Source organism: Vulpes vulpes, chromosome 1 (assembly GCF_048418805.1).
Source record: "Vulpes vulpes isolate BD-2025 chromosome 1, VulVul3, whole genome shotgun sequence".
Lineage (NCBI taxonomy): Eukaryota > Metazoa > Chordata > Mammalia > Carnivora > Canidae > Vulpes > Vulpes vulpes.
The window spans coordinates 86,444,329-86,468,115 of NC_132780.1; the positions used below are offsets into that span (position 1 = coordinate 86,444,329).

At 38.8% G+C, this 23,787-nt stretch overlaps 1 protein-coding gene and 1 pseudogene across 10 annotated transcripts in view; one reads left to right on the top strand and one right to left on the bottom strand.

The window, feature by feature from the left end:
• Positions 1-23,787, bottom strand: part of PHACTR2 (phosphatase and actin regulator 2) — a 261,570-nt gene that overhangs the window by 103,989 nt on the left and 133,794 nt on the right. The gene's annotated exons all lie outside the window — the stretch shown is intronic.
• LOC112919372 (NADH dehydrogenase [ubiquinone] 1 alpha subcomplex subunit 5-like) lies at positions 19,976-20,311 on the top strand (annotated as a pseudogene).

The following is a 23,787-nucleotide window of genomic DNA, read 5'->3' on the forward strand; positions in this document are numbered from 1 at the left end:
AATAATCAACATTAAGGTAATAATAGCTAAAAATATATTTTTAAAAATTATGTAGCCATCATCTTTTAAAATCCAGTAAGAGTAAAAAAGAATGTAAACAAGAAATTAAATTTGAAGAAAAAGTACAGAATGTGAAAAACGTTGCTATCATAAAGTAAAATGATATTTTAGTCTCCCCTGGAGGAAGATTACTCTCATAACTTGACTTCATATCTGCCAATTTCCAGTCCTCTGTCACTTGAAAGAAGCTATAAAGTTATCTAAAGGGACCTGGGATAAGATCAGTCATTCAAATTGATACTATGGAGCTTTTTCAAAATTATTTTTGGGTATACATAGAGACAGTAAATGATCTTATACATGCAATCACCATCTGGATCAAAGTCTAGAATCATTTCCAGACCCAGAGAGCTTCTTGTGCTTCTTCCCAGTCAATACTCACTCTCTCCCATCCATTTCCCTAAATGACTTCTGTTTCAAACCCTATTACCACTGATTTATGTTACCTATTCTTGAACTTCAATTTTGTGGAATTATACAGCATACGACTTTATGTCTGTCCTTTTTCACTGAGCCTTATGTCCGTAAGAGTCATCTAAACACACGAGCATTCCAAAGCAAAGCTACCTAGTTACAAAACGGAAATATGCTGTCTTAGCAAGACTTCAGATGATAGAGTACTTGACAATGATAAGCTTTATGCAAGTTCTTCTATTTAAAAAGGACGTTATTACTAATTATTTATCTAAAAAATGCAAATAACAGCTTCTTTCCCTTACTAGATTTCTGGAAAAGCTAATCTATCTTTCTATTATCTTTTGACATTGGCCTGAAACTGTGCTAAATTGGAAGTTCACCTATGCAAGACTAAAGGTGGAGAAGCAGTTTATTTTCCATAAATAATGACAACTTTTTGTTCATTCTCACCCTGCATCTTAGAGCAGGCAGCAGTTCTGAGCCACACAATTCACAGAAACATGGAGTACAATATTATCCACGATGGGAACAATAACTGTGTTTAACACAGGAGTTCTACAGTTTCCTATATATATTAAAAACCTATATGTGGAGAAACTGAGACCCAAGAAGACTATGTGGCTTCCCAAGTCATTAACTAATGGCAGAGACATAATCTAGGTCATGTGATTCCTGATCCAGGCTTTTTTCCCCCCACTCCAGGAGTCTGTCCTAATTGGAATATGACAGTTAAACTCTTGGTGAACCAGTAGCACCTCCTGGTAGCTCTGAAAGAGCACTGCGACTCTTTGTAGAGCCAAAAGCAAAGAAGATATTGCACAATCAGGACAGGCAATAAATCTCAGTTACTGTTCTGGGTTTTAACCATCTAATTGGAATGGTTAACTGTAAGCCAAGAAGAGAGCTTAGTCCAATGCCCGACTCTGCGTTTCAACCAGCCTTGTGACCTTCAGCAAGGATCCCAATATTTCATTGCTGAAATTAGGAGACTAGGTTACATGATCCCTAGGCTCTGCTCCAAATTTAAAAATTCTGATTCTCATACTGATTTGTGCTGAATATATCAATCTTATAGGCCACATGAAGACCTCTTCTAAGTGCTTTATGAAAGTTGCCTCATTAATTGTCAACACAGCTAGGTAAAGTAGGTGCTGTCAGCATTCCCACTTGATAAATGAGGAAGGTGAAGTCCAGAGAGAATCAAGTAATTTGCCCAAGGTCACAAAGCTGGTAAGTGAGATTTAAAGTCAATAGTTAGCCTTCAGGATGTCCTTTGTACAAATGGGTCAGAGGGATATAGGTAGGAATAGAGCTCTATTTTAAGAGAAGGTGAGACACAAACCCTAATGAATAATAACTCAGTTTACCTCCAACCTCTTCCTTGGACTAATCCAAAGAATTACAGCAGGTACTGTTTTCCTCTCTAAAACAATGCTGCCCAGTGTCTTCATAATTTAGTTCATGCTAGTTGCAGGCAGAGTGTGTTCTTTGCTTATATTAACTACAGTCCTTTGATTGCACATAATCCTTATTTACCATAGTATTAATTTTAGGAATTTGATATCACCAGTTTTTTAACTTGTTTTTCTAATGGAAGCAGCCATTATTTTTAAACCCCCAAAGGGAAAAGCTACTAAAGACTTCCATCTGTCTGCAAGCACTGACAAAGAATTTCAGAGTTTAAACTTGTGGCCGATAGGCCTGCAGAATGAGTATGTTTGTGCAGCTGTATGACATCCTGATGCTCTGACATGCACAACATCCCCTAGACTTGCTACAGGATATTTAACAGATTAAATAATATCACTTGTATTTTGGGTTTAAAGAAATTCTGATTGAGTAGAAAAAAGGATTGCTTTGCAAATGGAAAATTAATTTTGTTGTTACATAAAAGCATTTTAAGTTTTGAATACCACTGTGATCACAATAAGCAAAGGGTTCTATGAACAGCTTTGATGGCTCTATTTGGAAATATCAAGAACTTTGCTACAGAAGTGAAAAATAAGAAAGGAAGCATCCAATTTTCTACCTTCCTTCCCTTACTAACCATCTCCCATAATTCCCCAAGTCTGGTATGGGGAGTTGGTCATGGTGTGTTGCGGTTGTATGGTGTTTGTAAAAAGGAAGAAGAGGTCCACACATCTCCAGCAGGCAAACTACCAACTGAGAGAATTTTATATCCTCTTTGTTAGAATAACAAACACTTGTTTGCTGAGCATGGGCACAGGAAAGAAACTTTAAGGGAGAAACTGGCAGATATTATATATAAGTTGTAAATAAAGTCAAATGAAATTTTTAAGTAAGTGGCTAAATCCTGCTAAATTACATATACAATTATGAGAAAATTCCCATTGTGGATGAATGTAACAGAAGTATTAATAAAATAACACATTACATTTGGACTAATATCTTTAGGTCAAAAAGCTGATGGATAAATAAGAGCCTTGAGGGGCACCTGGGTGGCTCAGTGGTTGAGCATCTGCCTTTGGCTCAGGTCATGATCCTGGGGTCCTGGGACTGAGTCACGCATCAGGCTCCCTGCAGGGAACCTGCTGCTCCCTCTGCCTATGTCTCTGCCTTTCTCTCTGTGTCTCTCATTAATAAATAAATAAAATCTTTAAAAAAAAATAAGAGTCTTGAGAATCTATATCTATCGTGCTACCTCTATAGTCCACTAGTACCCTGGCAGTCACGTCAAGTCTGATATCTGTGAAGAGAATGGTGGCCGTGTGCAGAATTCTGGACTATTTACCCAAGGCAGAAATGAAACCTACAGGCTTATACAGTGTTAGGCAGGATGTTGGGAGGAGAATATATGTCATAAAGAATTCCCCAGGGTCCCCAGATTTATATCCTCATAGTTCAGTCAAGAGGTGACTGCAATAACCAGGCATTTGAACTTGGACAGTAGTGAAAATGAATTAGAAATGATGAATGGATCCAAGGGACACTGAGAAACAGTGAGGAGATGGGGAACTGTCTAGAGAAATCATGAAGAATTCTATGGCTTGAACCTCTCTGAGGTGCGGTGGAATGTCAAGACAGAACTTGGAGAAAGACCTATGGCTTATGTTCAGGCACCATGAACTTTAGGTATTGGCAGAACATTCAGGGGAAGATGTCCAGCAGACAGTCAGAAATACATTATTGGCACACTAACAGGAAGTTAATGTTGAAGCTATCTGGGGGAGTCTTCCAAACAAAAGCAGCAGTTGAGGGCCAGAGGTAAACTCTTAGAAAATGATTACATTTAGAAGGCAGTAGGCCGTACATAAGAAAGAACCTTGGACTTCTCTTATACTGAGAATCATCAGGTACAAGAAAAACTTTATTTATTTTAAAGTCACAAAGTGTGGGGGATACTTGGGCATGTTTATGGACTGAGAGGAGAGCCTGAAAGGAGAGAGGACTGACTAGACACATGGGGATGGACTTCTCCCAGGATAACAGTGAGACTCTGAGTGGAGAAGGAGAGGCTGACCTCATTTGATGAATGTGAGGTGAGGAAGTGAGCAGGAAGTCAGGGGATGATAGCACCAGAGTTGTGAAAGGGAACACAGCAGGATGGTATGTACTTCAAGTGAGAATACACACACTATGGGAAGCAAAGCAAGCAGGCATGGCAGTCGGAGGGCGGGGGGGGGCGGGGGGGGGGGGATCAAATGTCAATGGCGAGGGGCTGGGCATAGCAGAAACTCCATAACAGAGTTACCAGGGAAGCACTGCCAAGGAGAGGTGGGTTCCAGACAAAATAAGACAAGGAGGAAGGGGGGTCCACAAAAAGATGAAGCTGTAGAGAAATCTGCGTACTGTGAACCGGTATCATTCATTCAATAATTAATGTATTGAGCAACTATTATAGACAAGGCAATGCACGGAGGCTGTAATGGTGAGCAAAAATGGACTGGATCTCTGCCTTCAGGAAGCTTACAGCCTATGAGAGGCCTGACACTATTCAAGTAACCATTATTCCAATACAGAAACATGGCACACCTTGAGAGCACAGGGAAGGTAAGTGACTAGAGGGGATCACACTGGCAGTTGAGCATTAGCTCTTGTGACAGGCATGGCATGACACACTATTCAAGATCTGTGTTAAAATTCAGGGCAAAGCTATCACAATTTAGTCTGGTTTCATAACATTGCTTAAAAGGTAGACATACCCTGTCCAAATTAGGCAGGAAACCATTTAAAAGTCACTGAAAAGCAAAGGATTAACATTCCTTAGTTTGTACACCTAATTCTCTAGAGACAAAGAAAGGGGGAGAGAGAGAGAGAGAGAAAGAGAGAGAAAGAGAGAGAGAGAGAGAGAGAGAGAGAGAGGTAGAAAGGCATGGGGGTGGGGAGGGAACAGAATTCCATTAGTTGTTTTTTTAAAAAATAATTTTACTCTAATGATGCCTTTAAGGTTGATTTTAATTTTTTTCTCCAATATAGTCACTAAGGATATTCCACTTACAAGATGTTCTATTTTGGTTTCTTTCTTTTAAAACGACATGTGTGTCAAGCAAGCATTCCAGAGAACGAGTTGTACCAGCAGGACTTGGGTATAACACCACAAGGAAAGCCTCTGAATCCAATTAGGGCACCATCAAGCCAAACAGCTTATTCCAAAATTCTTTTCTGATATAATTTTTTTATTAAGATTTTCTATACTCGCCTAAAGGAATGTTGACTATGTATTACAATGATGGAAGCTTCAAAAGTAGCTAGTTGTAATTCATCAACTTTTCCAGAACCCATAAAAATAATTGTCATTGTTATTAAGCAAGTAGGAAAAAAAAAAAAGACTGCCTCTTTAAGGAGTAAGCATATGAAGAAAAAAGTAATGGTGCTCCCTACTAGATTAGGAGTCCCATGAGGAAGACAGGCACCAAAAGGGTTTTATTCGGGGGGGGGGGGGGGCGCCCCCACCCTGTCTGTACCCAGGCCACAGAAAGTACTTAATAAATATTTACAAAATGGATAACTAAATCATGGACAAATGTTTGGCAATAATGAACATACAAGGCCTACCCTCACTAGGCTAGGATTTATTTTAGCAGGTCTCTAGATTTTTCACATAGAGGAAATTGTTTTCAACGGTGCCTTCCTGCAGAACTCCAAATATTTTGAAAGATAACATAACCAACACTAGAGTTTGAAATTGAGAAAATAGCAAAGCCAGCAGGAAGGATGATTAACACTCATAAGAATGGTACAGACATTGGCGACAAATTTTTCAGGTGAACAAAGACTTACGTGCTGCTTATTGTGCCCTTTTAGAAAGACAATCCATCAAAGACAAACAACAGAAGAAAACAGCTGGCATAATTTACTTTTGAAATAATCTTTTAAGAAGTCTGTATTTTTACATAGCAAAGAGTGGTGAAAATTAACATTTTTGGGAGCCACCCCTCCACCCCTCCATGAACATTTCCCTCTTCCTTCTCTAAATGTATTAGGCAACTGAGACTTTTCTTCAGTCTTTCTTCATCTTCTTTCTCCTAACTGGGGGACTCAGAAAGGCAATTTAGTTTCATAGTCAAGAAACTGGAAAGGCAAATTATCCGACTAAAATGAAACTAAATCCCAATTGCCTTTATTTTTCCATTGTTTTTAAGCTTCACGTGTGAGAGATTGATCTAAATAAAACATAAAACCACATGGAGTACTATACAATCATATTTTTAAACTGAGATCAAATTCTTTCATATCTAACATTGTGAATGTTTGGCTCTGTATCGACACTTTAGACTTTTGATTCACTAAATACATCCAGTAGAAACTGGTAGGACTACAAGGCCCTCTATATAGCAGCCCAGTGTTGTGGTGGCAAATATCTGACTATATAGTATATAACATGCTCAATGACTAGGAACCATTCTTTAAGACTGGCAGCTAGCAGCAAGTCCTTGTTCCACTCTAAACAGAAAATACCACCTCTCTTATCTCACCTTTCAGCTGAGAATCAAATATCTCCTGTTATACCAGTATCTTACAGGGAGCAAACACAAATGGAGAAATGATCGATTTTACTGTGCTCTATATTAAAGCTTCCTGAGAAGTAAGAGAATGTTTTGTTTTATACTTTAGCTTATTTGGCACCCTGGTGACAATTAGTATGTGCTGAGAGAGAGGGGGGAAGGAAGGAACGAACGAAGGACTCAATGAAGGAAGGAAAGAAGGAGTGGGGGGGAGAAAGGAAGAAAGTCATTTTAAATAAAAACACAGAGTTGTAAATTCCATTGAGAGAAAACACGAGCCTTGGGGCCAGAAAGACTTGGATTTAATAATCTGTTCCTCCACTTCCTGGCTGGTAATCTTGGGCAAGTCATTCAACTTTTCAGAGTCTCTTTCTATTCATAGAATGGGATAATACAATTTACCATTTGGGTTGTTGTTAGAGTTAATAGAAATAACATATGTAAAGGGTCATACTGCATCACCAATATTCAAGAAACGTCAATGCCTTCTACTACTTCTTTTCCTACTCCTACACGAGTGGAAAGGGGGCTATTAAAAGGTTTTGAGGGGAATAAATTCTAGAAAGCAGGTTATTTATGATCTAGATCAACTGGGACAGTGAAATTTCTTTGAAAGCTATTTCCCTGGTCTTCTGCAGGATTCCAGAAAAGCAAAAATAACTTGTTGAAAATAGACTCCTGCACAGAGCCACCTGTGTTGTCCACTGGTCTCAGGATAATTGCTGAGAGCAGCAGAGACCAATGAGCACTCAAGGAAAATGACCATTATTCTACAACAGAAATGCCCTGAGGAAAGTAACCAAGCAAGAGGGTTGACATCACCTACAAGAATGGGAGAGAACAGCTAGAACTGAATTTGGCTCTATTTCCCACCAGCTGGGAAGTTGCAGTTTATTTTTACACTTGTACTTGCAAAAAAATAAAAAAGTACAGTAAAAAAAAAAAAAACCTATTTTATTCAAAAGACTTGTTGCATAGTTGGTGAATTCTTACTGAACCATGTTGAAAATTCAGTTATCAAACCGTCTACATCTTGTTGAGCTACCAGTTGTTGCTTTTAGTTTTGTGAAAAGCCTGAGCTAGACAAGATGTGTCGCTATAGCAGCCAAACACAGGAAGTTGCATTTTACTCCTGTTTCCAAATATGCCTAGTGTCAAAATATGAGGAGAAAAAGAAGTTCCGTTTCATGATTCTATTAACTTCAGATTCTTTACGGTCAAGGCCAGTAAATTTAATGGCCTTGTAAATTTAATTTAATTTAATTTAAATTCAACATAGATACCTAAGTCCTAAAGGACTCATACTTACTGAAAATCATCATCTACTGGAGTGGCTAAGAAATTATTACCAAGGGGATGTGTTTATTCTGTGCCATTCCCTTTTTGAGATCGAACAGGAACCTTGTGCTCTTTCTTTTTGCCCCCAGGACTAGATACCCAGCAATAAAAATAACCATAAGTACTTATTAATTAAATCCTTATCAGTTATTTCCAGTGTGCATAGTAAAACTTCATCTTTAAGTCTTGGGATGCTGAATCCAAAATATCAGGGTCAAACCCAAGCGAAATGTTCTCACTTGGAAGAACACCAATGTTCTGTGACCATTAATGGTCCTTAGGGTCAGTGTTTAGCCAATTTTAATCTGCTCAATGCCTCAAAAGACTAAAGTGACAGGGTCACAACTAATGGGTGTGGAGCTTGGCTGAAAATTCCTGTACACCCCCGAACTCCCACTCTACTTTGGATTCAGATCAGGGTCCAAAAAAATTGGGTTTTCCATGGAGCTTTTTAGGAATGTCTTGTATCTCAGCCATCCCAAGATCTGACTTACTTCCAGGGAATTCCTGGTCCAAAAGATGCCAAAAAATTAAATAATCTTTTAGGTGACTGGAGTTTTAAACCCTCTCGAGGGAGATCTAGGATTGCTCAATTCTGATGCACTCATCTTACTTGTGGGCTTAATGGCTTGAGGACCTGTTCCATTTATATTAAAGAATTTGAACTTCACAGAGGTGGGTGTATTTCTGAAGCACTATCTTCATGCCTTGTCACAAGATGGACAAGTCTACCCAATCTGTCCTTCCCAGTGAAGAGTTTAACAAGAGATAGGAAGCCATTACCAAAAGCCTGCTAGGTATTTTGCAGTGTGCATGGGACATAATACAAATGTGTTTAGTCACACATGAATCATCTTTGAATTACCAACCCGACTCAATGGGGCTGCTGCATTTTCTGGCAAGAACATTCTTGTTCTGACTTTACTCTGACAGGTGTTTTAACACTACCTTTCTTTAGCATGCCTATTCATTCTATTTCTTATTTTAGCAGCTTTTTGTGAAGAAACATGTCACTGCTGCATATCAAACACATCTAAGATAATAAAAGCATACGGAGTAAGAAAAAAATCAAACACAGAAAAGAACGAATATATATGTAGTGACATTTGGGAATAAAGCACTTCTCTAAATAGTGTGCCTCACATTTGGGGACCTCAAAGAAGATTATAAAACTAGTCAGGTGGTACTTACATAGTTGCCAACCACACAGGGATTAGCATCCTCATAAGCATTGTTTTTCTCAGCATTTACCCAATCATGAGGTAATTATTTCTGACACAAATATGACAGAAATGGTGTTCACATAGACTATTTTTCATTCTACTCCACATATACTCTTTACATGCCATACCTCATCTCTTAAGTGGCACTGCCTAATGACATTGATTGGTTCTGATTGCTAAAAACACCTTGAGTGCCTCCTGTTCCTCAATCATATCTACTGAATATGTGGCACTGTTGCAGGTGAGTGGGGAAGAAGCTATAATCTGTTAAAAAGTGGAATTGAAGAAACCAGAAAAAAGGCAATGGATCCAATGTATCTATGGGCCATTGTGAATGGATCTCAGTTTGTAAACCTGTCTTCAGGGCATTGTTAATGGCTGGATTTTGTCCCCCGAATTCGTATGTTGAAGTCTTAACCCCAAGTACCTCAGAATGTGACTATATTTGGATATAAGGTCTTTAAAAAGGTATTTAAGGTAAGATGTCATATGAGTGGGCCATAATCCAATTACTGGTGTGCTGGTAAGACAATAAAGATTGAATAGATCTGTACGTTCATAGGCCATATGAGGGCACAGGGAGAAAGTGGCAAGGAGACAGCCTCAGAAGAACCCAACCTTGATCTTGGACTTCCAAGTTCTAAGCACTAAGTTCTTAGACTCCAGAACTGTAAGAAATTGAATTTTATTGTTTGAGCCAACCCAGTCTGTAGTAATTTGTTATGGCAGCCCTAACAAACTAATACAGACTTTTATAATTGTCCATGAAGCTGTTTATTCATACATTCAAGACAGAGTGAAAATGTCACACAGCTTCCAACTTCATTTCTACTCTACCCCACCTAACAGAGGGGGAAAGAAACGTTGTTTAAAGTCTTCTGCTATGATCACTTTATAATGGCTTTATAAATTAAAACACCATCATTTAAAAAACGAGGTATTCGTGTGTTCTGACATTCCATGGTCTGATGACTCAAGGGGATTCAGTCTTTTTAAAAGTGTACAGTTCTAGATTGTTTTTAAGATCTCCAGTTTGAGATTTTTATTCTTTCCGTGTTTTCTTTAAAAAATTGGCAGCCAAGTACTTTCCAAGCGACAGAACACTAGTTGCACACATATGTATATAATTCCGTTTTAGTAGACTTTAGGAAAATGAAACACTGCTCTGTTAGGCACACAGGAACGTTCAACACGAGCTCAGTTAACTCGTTCTGGCTTATTCCAAGTTTCCATCCTCAGCCGGCTCCTGCACAGACAGCCTGGCCAGTCAGGACACATTAACTTTACAGATGTAGAAGAAATTTTGAAAAACACAGAATCCCTTTAAATAGATGAAATCGGCAACTGCAATCCTGAATCATTCTGTCAGGTTGCCCTTCTCAGTCCTGTGGCTACCCAGCTGTGGTCAGAAACATTTTTATTCTCGAAGGAAGGTCCAAGGCGATACCCAGCAGGCCCTCTTCAGAGCACCTTAGACAAACAACAACGGCCTTTCCTCGGGGAGGCTGAGAAACCCTTTAGAAAAAGCTTTTAAGAGACCCCAATTAAGACTAGAATTTACTTCACACTGGGCAATGTGCTGCAAAATAGGCACATCACTGAAAGGAAAGACCCCTGAAGTACAAACAGAGGCAAAAATAAAAAGCCAAATATTTCCAAGAGGAACATATGAAAAGAATTTTCAAATAAATGATTGCTTCCTTGTGACGTTTTCAGAATTTGCTGCCCACATTTCTAAAAGAGAAAAGGGATCAGCCTCCTTTTTAGAAAATATATTTTACTAAAATCTTTCTTAACAGTCCCTCCCACGCGTTATTAAACACCTGTTTTCATCCAGCCCCATGCTCTGCCACTTTGGTACCTCCAGAAGTAATTAGCATGCAGCCACCTCAGATGAAGTTCACGGGGGTCTTCCTAAAAAGGCAACAGAATCCAAATTCTGTGTCCTTTCCTTAAACAGCAATTGCCATTCTGCAGATAACTTCATTCCCTTCGAATGTAACTACATTTACTTCAAACCTATTGTGGGAAATGAATTGTTTCGCAGTTTTTAATATTAGCAAAATGTACGTAAGAGCAAAAACATTTCTGGCAACGAGATTTTGCCAAAATTGTACTTGACAATCAGAATACTTGCTCAGGAACAAGACATATTAATGACCAAATTTATTGAGACACTGGGTACAGAACATCAGTGTTTTTATTTATTTATTTATTTATTTATTTATTTATTTATTTATTTTTAAAGATTTATTTATTTACGGTAGACATAGACAGAGAGAGAGAGGCAGAGACACAGGCAGAGGGAGAAGCAGGCTCCATGCACCGGGAGCCCGACGTGGGACTCGATCCCGGACTCCAGGATCGCGCCCTGCGCCAAAGGCAGGCGCTCAACCACTGAGCCACCCAGGGATCCCCATCAGTGTTTTTAAACTAGACATTTTATAAATTCTCCCTCACTTCAAGAGAAGATACACACTGTTAATGAGAAATTTTCATCTGAAGCCACTTCTTAAACACTGCTTATCTCCAGGGGATGTTCCTCATGTTAAGAAACTTCTGGAATATTTGCTGAAAATACAGATTTGGAGATCCCTCTCCAAAAGATGGATTTGGCTGCTGCCCAGTAGTATTTTTCCCCAGCCATACTAGGTGATTCTCACCATCAGGCAAGTCTGTAAAATACCATTATTATCACAGTACACAGGTTTTAAAGTTAGTCCATTCATCTTTAAAACATTAAACTTTCATAAAATATTTTTTTAGACTGTAACAACAAGAGTAGGTCAAAGTTGAGTTCTCATGTGACAATCACTTGAAAAAGTCTTTTGGAATTAATTAAAAGCTTTTTGCTAATGAGAAAATCTTCTACATAAAAATATTAATTGTGATTAATTATAAGTGGGTATTTTTACATATCACAGCAAGTTTGCTTTGCTACCTTATGATCCAGCCAAGCTATCAGCCAAGTAGAGAGCCAGAATAAAGATGCTTTCTTATAGTAGGTCTCAAAAAAACTAAGCTCCACATGAGCTTTTCTCAAGAAGCTACCTGTGTGCTCTGTCCAAATAAGGAAATAGACCCAGAAAACATAAGACACTGATCTGGCAATCTGGAGATCCACTACAAGAGGGAAGTGGAAGGACTCCCCAGGATGATATGAAGAGAGATCCAGGGCAAGAGCCGGGCAGCAAGCTTAGAGGAAATCCAGTCCAATTTGGATTCACTTCTTAAGGGTGAACTTGACAGAATAAAAAAAGTGTCTGAAATACTGAGAAGGGATTTACATGATTGGGGGAAAGATTTGGAGATGAGTATGCAAGACCTTCGCAAGCAAACAAAAACACCAGTAAGGAAAGCAGAAGCCATGCAGGAAAGAAAAAGTAATCATGGTTTACCACAAGGCTTAGCTATCATCAGCTTTTACGTAGTTATACAGAATACTAATCAAAAGTACAATAATATAAGAATGCTGGGAAGAGGAGAACCTGGGAGGGCAGGAAATACATGATGGGGCAGTAAGGGTGTGGGGAGAGACAGGGTCAGAGTAGATATGAAAAACAAAACTGCATCTTCAATTTCCATACTGTGAGGTCAGGAAAAATGTGTCAAGATGAACAATCAATAATTAGCAATGTAAGCATGCTACTTAGAGACTGGAGGTAAATACTAAAGAATTAGTTTAAACAACTGTACACTTCTTGGACACTACTTAACTTTCCACTCAGTTCCTCGCACTCTATTAATATCCAATCTGGCCAGACCAAGCTGTTCAGTTATTCAACAAACAGCTGTGTCAGGCATAGATCTCAGAATAAGAAAGCAGACTGAGGAACAAGATAAGATCCCTTAGCTCCCAGAGTTTAGCTTCTAGTGAAGGGAGACGATGACAAACAGGATAATCTGAGAAATCTGTGCAATGAAGGAGCTGAAGAACTTAGACTGAGGGGTGGGTGGACAGGCTCCTCTGAAGAGGGATGGACGGTGAAGGTGTTTATGAAGCTGATCATGCTAGAGTGGAGACAAGGAGTCAACTTTGTAAAGAGCTAGTGGAAGAGCATCCCTTATGTCCCACATAGAGAGAGCGGCAACTGCCAAGGTGACAGGTTAAGAATGAGACATGTTTGCCGGATGATTGAAACCAAGAGTAAAGCTGTAGGACAAAGGGGTGTGCTGGATGGGGGAGGGGCAGGGACCGAGGATCATAGAGGATCATGTGTGGCCTTGAAGCCAGAGTCCAAAATCTAGATTTCATTCTAAATGCAATGGGAAGACACATGATTTAGGTTTTAAAGCATGACTTTGCTGTTGCGCAGAACATGAATTGCAGAAGTCTGAGAACAGAAGCAGGAGATCAGCCCAGAGTCACTACAACTGTCCACACCATGAGTGGTCAGGGCTTGGATGGTGGCAGTAATGATAGAAGCGAGGGGCCTGGAGATACATTTTGAAGGGAAAACGTGCAGGACTCGTGGATGGTTTGGTGTGAACGGGAAGGGGAAACTCAAGGACTCCTCGACTTCTGGCGAGGATGAGTGGCTGGCGGGATCATTTGGTGACATGTAGAAAGTTGAAGGAAGAAGGGGTGTGGATGGTCAACTCAAGCCTTCTGTTCATACATTTTACCTGCAAGATGCCCATGAGAGACCCAAGCAGACCAGCCCTACACACAGTTGCATATCTGAGCCTGGAAGCACAAGGTGAGGGCGGAGTTACAGATGCAGACATGAGCATCACCCCACTTGCATTTCTCCAGCCTCTCCCTCAACCCGGGGTCAGGCATGCACATCTGCCTGTTGGGTTATCACAGCCAACCTCCTGGTCCTGCCTTCGGGTCTCTCCCAGGAAATCAATGCCGCCCGTGGCTGGCTGATTCATCCCCCGGGGGCAAAGCTCTAATCATTTCTCATTTGATAAAAAAAACCTTCAGTGGCTCCTACCACCTTTGTCCTTCTTGCCTTCCAGAGCCAGAATTCTTGTCCCCCCACTTCCTACACTTTTGGCCTTCCTGACTTGTCCCCACAGCTCTCCAGGGTCCCTTTCCTTCCACCTTCCTTTCTGCCCATCTCCACCATGTGGGTGAACCTTGTAGGCACAGACCCTTGTAGGCAGTGTATGATTTCCCTTTGAATATCCCCTCACGGCCCAGCACAGAACCTTCCGTGTAATTACTTCAACTGGATGAAGGTGCCACTCTTTTTCCTCTTAAAATCGCTTCACAAACCAAGCTCATGTGCAGGAATATATCCACCCAGAACATATCAACACAGGTTAGCAGGTTCTTCTTAAGCAGACCACTCCACTCCTTCCTTCATCAACCCAAATTCCCTTAGTGTTATACTTGCCAGGTTTATATGAATAAAAACATCTAGACCCTTGAAACAAAAATAAACAAAGGAGTAGTAAGCAAATATAAATAACAGACCAAACTTTTAAAAGTAACATTACTTTTATTCCCTTCTGGAGAACAAAAACCGTTGTTTTTGCTTTGGGTTCCCCACCTTTGCTTTTGTTTCTTTCCCCAGTGGAATAGAGGGTGGATCAGGAGTGTTTATTTTCTTAAGACTATTTCTACCTTAAGAACACTTTTACAGAAGTTGAGTCCTCACTAAATATGTATCTTTACTCCCAGGAAAAGAGACTCGCAAGAATAGGCAGTTAGCCTCATTACACTGAAGTCCCTCAAGACAAGAAAACGTTGGCATTCTCTATTCAAATTAAGGAGGCTTAATTAGAGGATCAACAACCCAGAGTCCTTGTCTCCCTCCCTACTACATCAAGTAGGCAAAAGGTGAAGTGTCACTCCCCCACTGATTGTTATCCTCTTGGATTTCTTTTTCTTTTTTTGTTATGTTTTTTATTTTTTTATTGGAGTTCGATTTGCCAACATATAACACCTAGTGCTCATCCTGTCCAGTGCCCCCCTCAGTGCCCGTCACCCAGTCACCCCATACCCCTGCCCACCTCCCTTCCCAGTAGCCCTTGTTTGTTTCCCAGAGTTAGGAGTCTCTCATGTTTTGTCATCCTCTCTGTTATTTCCCACGTATTTTCTCTCCTTTCCCCTTTAATCCCTTTCACTATTTTTTATAGTCCCCAAATGAATGAGACTATATAATGTTTGTCCTTCTCTGATTGACTTACTTCACTAAGCATCATACCCTCCAGTTCTATTCACGCTGAAGCAAATGGTGGGTATTTGTCGTTTATAATGGCTGAGTAATATTCCATTGCATACATATACCACAGCTTCTTTATCCATTCATCTTTCGATGGACACCGTCCTCTCAGATTTCTGAAGATAAAATACATGTAAGCTAAAAATATCTGTGATAGAGGTGCCTGGGTGGTTCAGCTGGTTAAGCATCTGCCTTCAGCTCAGGTCATGATCTCAGGGTCCTAGGACTGAGCCCCTCATTGGACTCCCTGCTCAGTGGGGAGTCTGCTTCTCCCTCTCCCTCAGCCCTTCTGTCCCTCTGCCTCTCCCTGCTTGTGCATGCTCTCTCTCTATCTCTCTCTCTCTCAAATATATAAACAAAATCTTTAAAAAATATATCTGGGATATTACTCATCCACAAGACCTGATGAGCTATAGATCAAAGAGAAGTAAATGAAGTTCAAATGTTCCCTCATTTTCTTTCTCTCCAAGTGAGTGACATTTGCATTATGATCAAACAGACTAAGAAAAAAACTAAACCCAAAAAGAAGATGGCTATAGTAGGACCTATATTTTTGTATTCATCATGGAATTCACAAGAAAAAAAAGTGCATGAAAAACAGCCAATGAACTTAAAACCGAGTCCAATGACAGCTAGAGAAAAGCTAATAATATATGTACAGGTCAGCAAATGGCTTTAATTCCAGTGGAGGTCCAGGTGGACACAGGATGTGGAAGCCCTGGCTATGATCATGTCCAAAGCAGAGGAAAGCTGGGACTGTCACACTACCTCTTCATAAACGAAAATCCATTCTCTCTTTTCCTCCCTCCATATAGATTTCTCTTCATGCACATATTTAAAAACAGAATCTTTATTTTATACCTGCCTTTTAATATTGTTGTTATTTCTTGTAAAAATCACTTTTCAAAATTCTTTTTTACAACATTTCTTTACAAGATTTATTTATTTGAGAGAGAATACATGCACGGGAGCAGGGGGTGGGGCAGAGGGAGAGAGAATCCTCAAGCAGACTCCCAACTAAATGCAGAGCCCACACAGGCTCCATCCCAGGACCCTGAGATCATGACCTGAAATGAAATCAAGAATCAGCTGCTTAAGGGGCGCCTGAGTGTATAGTTGGTTGAATGTTGTACTCTTGGTTTCAGCCGAGGTTGGGATCTCAGGATCCTGGGATAGAGCCCTGTACTCAATGAGGAGCCTGCTTGGGACTCTCTCTCCCTCTGCCTATCTTCCCCCTGAACCCCCACTCCTCGCATATGTTCTTTTTCTCTCTGTCTTTAATAAATAAATCTTAAAACACACACACACACACACACACACACACACGTTGGCCACTTAACCAACTGTGCCACCCAGGTGCCCCATATTTTACATCATTTTTAAATGGTTTATTCCATGATATGACTGTATCCCAATTAATTTTAAGACTTTCTTGGTGTTCAACTACTATTTCCATTTTTTGGCTTTTAATAAACCTTGTCCCAATGAGCAAGTAATTATTTCCTTTTCAAGATGCTTCTGAAAGTGGAACTGCTGGGTCTGAGTATATGCACATTTTAAGGTTTTACATATGTATCATCAAGATGCTCTTCTGATAGGTTGTGCCAATTTTAACTACCATAAGACAATTATCTAAGAATCATTCTTTTAAATCCTTGCCCAATTCATAGGTGATCAATGGCATCTTTTTTTTTCCCATTAAATTGCTGAAACTATTTCATATACCAATCGGCAAATTATGTTTCCTCTTTGGTTAAGTAATGTGGGCAAGTTAACTCTTCAGCTTTCGTTTTCCCCATCTGTAAAATGGGGATATTAATAGTAATTACCCTATAGGGATGTTGTAAGGATTAAAAAGTTAATTTAAGCAAGGCACTTACTTACAGCGAGTTCACAGTTATAGCCACCAGATACTTTGAAAAATGCCTGTTCATGTTCTTTACTTGTTTTCCTATTTGAGCCTTTATTTTTTTTCTTATTGATATTTTTTCTTACTGGTTCTTAAAGGTCTTAGAATATTAAGATATTAATCAGTTTCCATACACGATGCAAATATTTTGACAACCTTATGATTTCCTTTTTCAATTTGCTAATGATGGTTTTTTTTTTGCCATACATAAGTTTAAAAACTTAGTATCATTAAATCATTCACGTTAAGTCAGAACAAGTTACAGAGATCCAATATTCGAATAGGATAAAGACAGCAAAGGAACAGATGATTCTTAACTCTAGTTTGTAAGACAGAATTGATAAATTTAACTATGTAAAAAGTTTTACATGAAAAAAATAAAGAAATTTAAGAAGAAAAACACAAAAATGTTTACAATACATAAGTATAAGGCAAATCTCTTTAACACAAAAATCTGTAAGATTTGTTACAAGTAATTCAGAGAAAAAAAAATACAAATACTATACTTCATTCATAACCAAAGTGGGATATCCCTTTTTTCATAAACATTAACAGGGGTTTTTTCAAATTAATTATGCATAACATTGTGGTCATGTATTAGTTGTACAGAGTGCTCACTGCACAAGGGCATCTAGACAAGGCAATGAACTGGGACTGAATTTCTGCTAATGTTCCACTTGTTAAATCATGTGCCTGCAGGGCTGCCTCACCTGGAGGGAGTCACTTCAGTTTCTCACAAAGCACTATATGGTCTAAGAGAGATCTTGATATGCATGCATTGTTGGTGAGAGTTCAGAAAAAGGAATTCTCAAATACTGAGAAGATATACTGACATACAGCCTCCTTGAGAGTAATTTGGCAAAGTCTATTAAAATAAAATACACAAATCTCTTGACTTAAAAATTCTATTGCTAGGATTTTACTGGTCCGCGTAGTTCAAGATGTTTAGGTAAAGATGTTCATTTCAGCATTTTTCGTTAAATAGCATGCACACAAAAGAACCCTGATATAATATAAAAATACAAATGTGGGGCAGCTGGGTGCCAGGTCATGATCTCAGGGTCATGGGATTGACCCCCGTGTGGGGCTCTGTGCTCAGTAGGGAGTCTGCTTGAGATTTTCTCTCTCTCTCCCTCTCTGCCCTCCTGCTTCTTTCTATAGATAGATAGATGATAGATGATAGATGATAGATAGATAGATAGATAGATACATACATACATACATACATACATAGGGGTGCCTGGGTGGCTCAGTCAGTTAAGCATCTGCCTTCGACTCCAGTCATGATCCTGGAGTCCTGGGATCGAGCCCCACACTAGGCTCCCTGCTCAGCAGGTAGCCTGCTGCCCCCTCTGCCCCTCACCCAGCTGTGCTCTCTCTCTCAAATAAATAAATGAAATATTTTTTAAAAATACAAACATAAAATATAAGAATAGAGTTATTCTAAAAATTATATCTACATATTATAGAACTGCTTATAGGATTAAAAATATCAATACAGATATTTGTAGTTATAGTACACAAAAAACTTAAACACCAGAGCAATAAGTATATAAAATGTCTTGCTGGTGTTTTGATAAAGATACATACTTGAATGAAAACTTTCTGAAATGAAAACAAAAAAAGTTGCTCATTCTGGGTTATAACTGGGAAGAGACTGGGGTTCTGGGAGGGAGAAAAACTTACTTTTAGCCTGAATTGTCTTCTAAAGTTTTACTTCTGATCATGTGCATGTTATTTTCATAAAGGAAAATAAACTCATATATTTTTGCTTTCATGATTTCTTCTTATACCAGGTTTACATAGAAATGGATAAATATTCTAGGCAGGACCTGGGCCCTGACCAAAATATGAAAACCCAACAACATGGATAGACAGACGTTCTATCATGGCCTCGGTGTGATGCTGAATACTTTATTCACTTGTTCCTTCATTTTCTAAAAATTAAAGAGTGGCTTTCTCTGCTCTTTTAACTCCAGGGCTGAGGCGAAGCTGCCAAAAGTTGGTCTGTGTGACACGGGGGTGGGGGGGGGGTTGGTACTGAAGAAGACAGAAGAAATAGTTACTAGACTTAGATACCACCCTTAAGACAACAAAGCCAGAGTAACAATTCTTGAGGTAAAAAACAAATATAACTCTCATTCATATGGTCATTGGCTTAAAGTGATCAGGCTGTTCATTGAGAATATTTGGTGATTCATTGATATATTCAACAAATTTTTTTAAAAAAAGATTTTTTTATTTTTTCATGAGAGACAGAGAGACAGAGAGAGGCAGACATGCCAGAGGGAGTGGTAGGCTCCCCGCTGGGAGCTTGATGCAGGACTCAATCCCAGGATTCTGGGATCACGACCTAAGCCAACTGCTGAGCCCCCCAGACACCCCTCAACAAACATTTATGTCCAATCTGCCATGCCTCGTAGTAGTTGGCAAGGGGAATACTGATGTCTCAATGCTTCTATGGTATGAGGCCAGAGGGTACCAAAGCCACCCTATTTAGAGACATATCTGTTGAGCCTGCACTTAGAAATAATGGATCTAATACTGGCAAACCAAATCCAGCAACACTTATAAAGAATTATACACCATACCCACATGAGCTTTATCCCAGGAATGCAAACTTGGTTTAACATCTAAAAATCAATTAATGTACTATGCCATATTAATAGAATGAAGGACAAAAAGCCATATGAGTATCTCAACAGAGGGGGAAAAAGCCTTTGACTCTTGAATGATAAAGATGCTCACAAACTAGGAACAGAAGGGAACTTTTTGATAAACAGCATCACTGCAAAACCCACAGCTAATATGACAGTAAATGGTAAAAACGGATTGCTTTCCCCCTTCTCAGGGAGAAGCCAAGAACATTCACTCTTGGGCTCTGTCATGGCAGCTTTGCTGAAGAAGACCACCAGCCTTGTGGGTCTGGCTGTTATGTGAGTCACACAAGGGGCTAAGAATACTGTACACAAAGATTCTTAATGTTCTTGAGCAAATTCCTAAAAATGCAGCATAGAGAAAGTATACAGAATAGATTACAAATGAGAAGCCTATGGCTAAAGCAGAACCAGATGTTAAGAAATTAGAAGACCAACTTCGGGGTGGCCAACTAGAAGAGGTGATTCTTCAGGCTGAAGTCTGGCAAGAAAAATGATACAGTGGAAATCATGGGAGCTTTTAGTAGAAGAGCCCCCTGCTCACCAATGGAAATGGTCAACATAATCATCATTAAATGACTAGTGTGTTGATAGGAAACTGATGTAATTAAATGTTCTGTTACATTTTTTTAAAAAAAGTTCACTCTTGCTACTTCCATTCAGCATGATAGTGTATAATGGGTGAAGGCAATTAGGCAAGGAAAAGAGATAAAAGACATTCAGACTGGAAAACAAGAAGTAAAATTATATCTATTTGCACCTGACTTTGTATATAGATCTTGTATGTAGAAATCCTAAGGAATACACTGAAAAGCTATTGGGACTAAAAAAAATGAATTCCACAAGTTTTCAGGGTATAAGATCAACACACAAAAGTTTATTTTTGTATATCCAAATGCCAGCAAGTAACATTCTGAAAATGAAATAAGAATATAATTTCATTTATTATAGCATCAAAAATAATAAAATATATATGGATAAATTTAACAAAGAGAGACCAATACTTATACATTGAAAACTACAAAATACTGTGGAAAGAAATCATAGACGATCTAAACAAATATAAAAGCATTAGTGTTTACAGATTGAAAGACTTCATATTGTTTTTAAGACTTCATATTGTTAAGAGAACAGTGTTTTTCAACACAATCCCTACCAAAGTTCCAGCTGGCTTTTTTGCAGAAACTGACAAGACAACTGATTCATTCAAAATCCAAGGGGACTAGAATAGCAAACAGAATCTGGCAAAAGAAGAACAAAGTCAGGGCAGTTGGCTGGCTCAGTTGGTAGAGTACACAACTCTTGATCTCAGGGTTGTGAGTTCGAGCCCCATGTTCAGCGTAGAGTTTACTTCAAAATAAAGTCTTTAAAAAACAAAAAAAAAATTTTTTAAAGAATAAAGAAGACATACTCTTCTGTTTCAAGACTTACTACAAAGCTACAGTAATCTATACAATGTGGCATATTAATAAACATATAGATCAACGTGACAGAAGTGTTCAGAAATAAGCCCTTACTACGTATACCGTCAATTGATTTTTGACAAGGTGCCAACACAAATAAATAGGGAAAGAATAATCTTTTTCAAAAAAATGGTGCAGGACAACTAGATATCCGCATGGAAAAGAATGAAATTGGAACCCTACAACACACCACACACAAAAATTAACTTGACATATATCATAGCCCTAAATGTAAGAGCTAAAATTATAAAACTCTTAGAAGAAAACTCAGGTGTAAACCTTCTTGACATTGGTTAGGCAATGGTTTCTCATACATAACTCCAAAAATACAAAGAAAAAAAAAAGGAAATAATCAAAATTTCAAAATTCTGAATTGCAAACCATATCAAGAAAGTGAAAAGACAACCAGAATGGGAGAAAGTATTTGTAAATCACATATCTGGTAATGACTTATCTCTAGTACATAAAGAATTCTTTTATTCCAATAACAGAAAGTCAAATTATCCAGTTAAAATTGGGCAAAGGATCCAAATTGACATTTTTCCAAAGAAGACATACAGATGGCCAACATGTACAGGAAAAGATGTTTAATGTCATTAGTAATTAGGAAAATGCAAATCAAAACCACAATGAGATACAACTTCACATTTACCAGGATGGCTATAATCACAAAGATAAATAACAAGTATTGGCAAGGACATGGAGAAATTGGAACCTTCATACATTGCTGAAGAGAATGTAAACTGGTATAGCTGCTTTGGAAAACTACTTGGCGCTTCCTTAAAACACAACATAAACATACAGTTACCATGTGACCCAGCAATTCCACCCCTAGAAATATGCCAAAGAGAAATGAAAACATATGTTCACCAATAACTTGTACACGAAGCTCACGGCAGCACTATTCACAGAACCATAACATAGGTAAAATGTGGTACATCCATACAGTGGAGTGCTAGCTGGCAATGAAAAGAAATGAAGTATTCATACATGGATGACCCTTGATAAGATTACGCCACGTGAAAGAAGTCAATCACAAAAGGGCATTTGGTAATTCCGCTCATACAAAACATTCAGAATAAGCAAATCTACAGAGACAGAAAGTAGATTAGTGGTTCATTAGGGCTGAGTAAGCTGGGAAAAGAGATTGATGGTGGTACAACACTGTGAATACACTAACAAATAACGAATTGTACATTTTCGGTGAACAGAATTTCATGGTATGTTAATCATATGTCAATTGTTTTAAAAAAAAAAAACAGAAATCATGGCTCTAACTGCATGTTTTCAGAAATAATGATTAATAGTATTCCTAAAACCTGGAGAAATAGATACAGCCCTAGGCTGAAAAGTTCAAAAGAGCCTAAAATCAAGAGAGTGAAAAGCAAGTTAACTTGCGGCCTATAATGATTATTTTACAAAAGCCCAAATCAAATATCTTTTATGGTTAAGCATAACTTTTTAAGTTACCTTTTGTATAAATCAGCTGCACAATATCTCAACATGATTAGTCATTTTATTGGGAATTATAGCAACCTGGGTATTTTTTGCTGTACTGGGTAACGGCTAGGACAGTCATATGGGAAGAGTCTGCTCCGCTTCTTAGTGATCATCTATGTGATAATATTCCTTGCTTTCCGTAAAGGCAAAAATTCACCTTTCTAATATTAACCCTAACAATATTTTGCAGCAAAAGAACTAAGTTCAGGGCAGTACTTTATACCTGTTGTATTCAAGTACTGATTTAACTCTACGCTTTACTAGTGCAGAAATTTAAAATATTAACTCTTCCTTAAAACGAAAAAAGTCACTCTGCTTTAAACTAAGACAAAGGGAAAAAATAAATAAATAAACTAAGACAAAGGAAACTAAGCTTCACTTGCACAAGAGAGTCTACTAAAGTCATCTTCCCCCGCCCCCCATCCCATCCCCAAAAGCCATCAATATGAAGTCTCTGATGTTCTGGGGGCACTGTACAACCCTGTCATTAACAGGCAGGGAAGGTGTGACCTTATTTGGGATTTTGATTTTTCCTCTTCATAGGTTTTTCTTTTGTGGGCATTAACATAAGCCCCAGCAAAGCTTATGCATGATTTCTTTAGGGTGTGAAGCTAGCTCTGCAGCATAAACAAACCCATGTGGGGGGAAGCTGGAATGATAGAAGGGAGACATCCCTATCTGGTCGGGAGACATCCTGGAGCTGATTTAAAAAAAAATCAGTAAAAAAACCTTCATCTGTGCCCTGTCACTTCCTTTCAGCAAGATCCTGCTAATGTTTACACAATTTTTAAAAAGTGCATCAGACATCTCAAGGAATAACGTAAATGGCCCCTTTGAGGTTTGGGGGTGTGTGTGTGTGTGTGTTTGCTTTTTTTAAAGGTTGATGGAAAAATAGCAAAATAGGGCCTTTTAGATTCGTTTCATCACCCAATCACAAGGAACGCCACCAAAAAGTTGTTTATCCCTCCCCCGCTGGAGAAATGCCAGGCGTACCTTCCTTCCCCTTTCTTAAAGAAAATGGGGAAAAAAAAAAAACACAAACTTTTAAGACGGAGGCTGCAACTCAGACACGTCACGC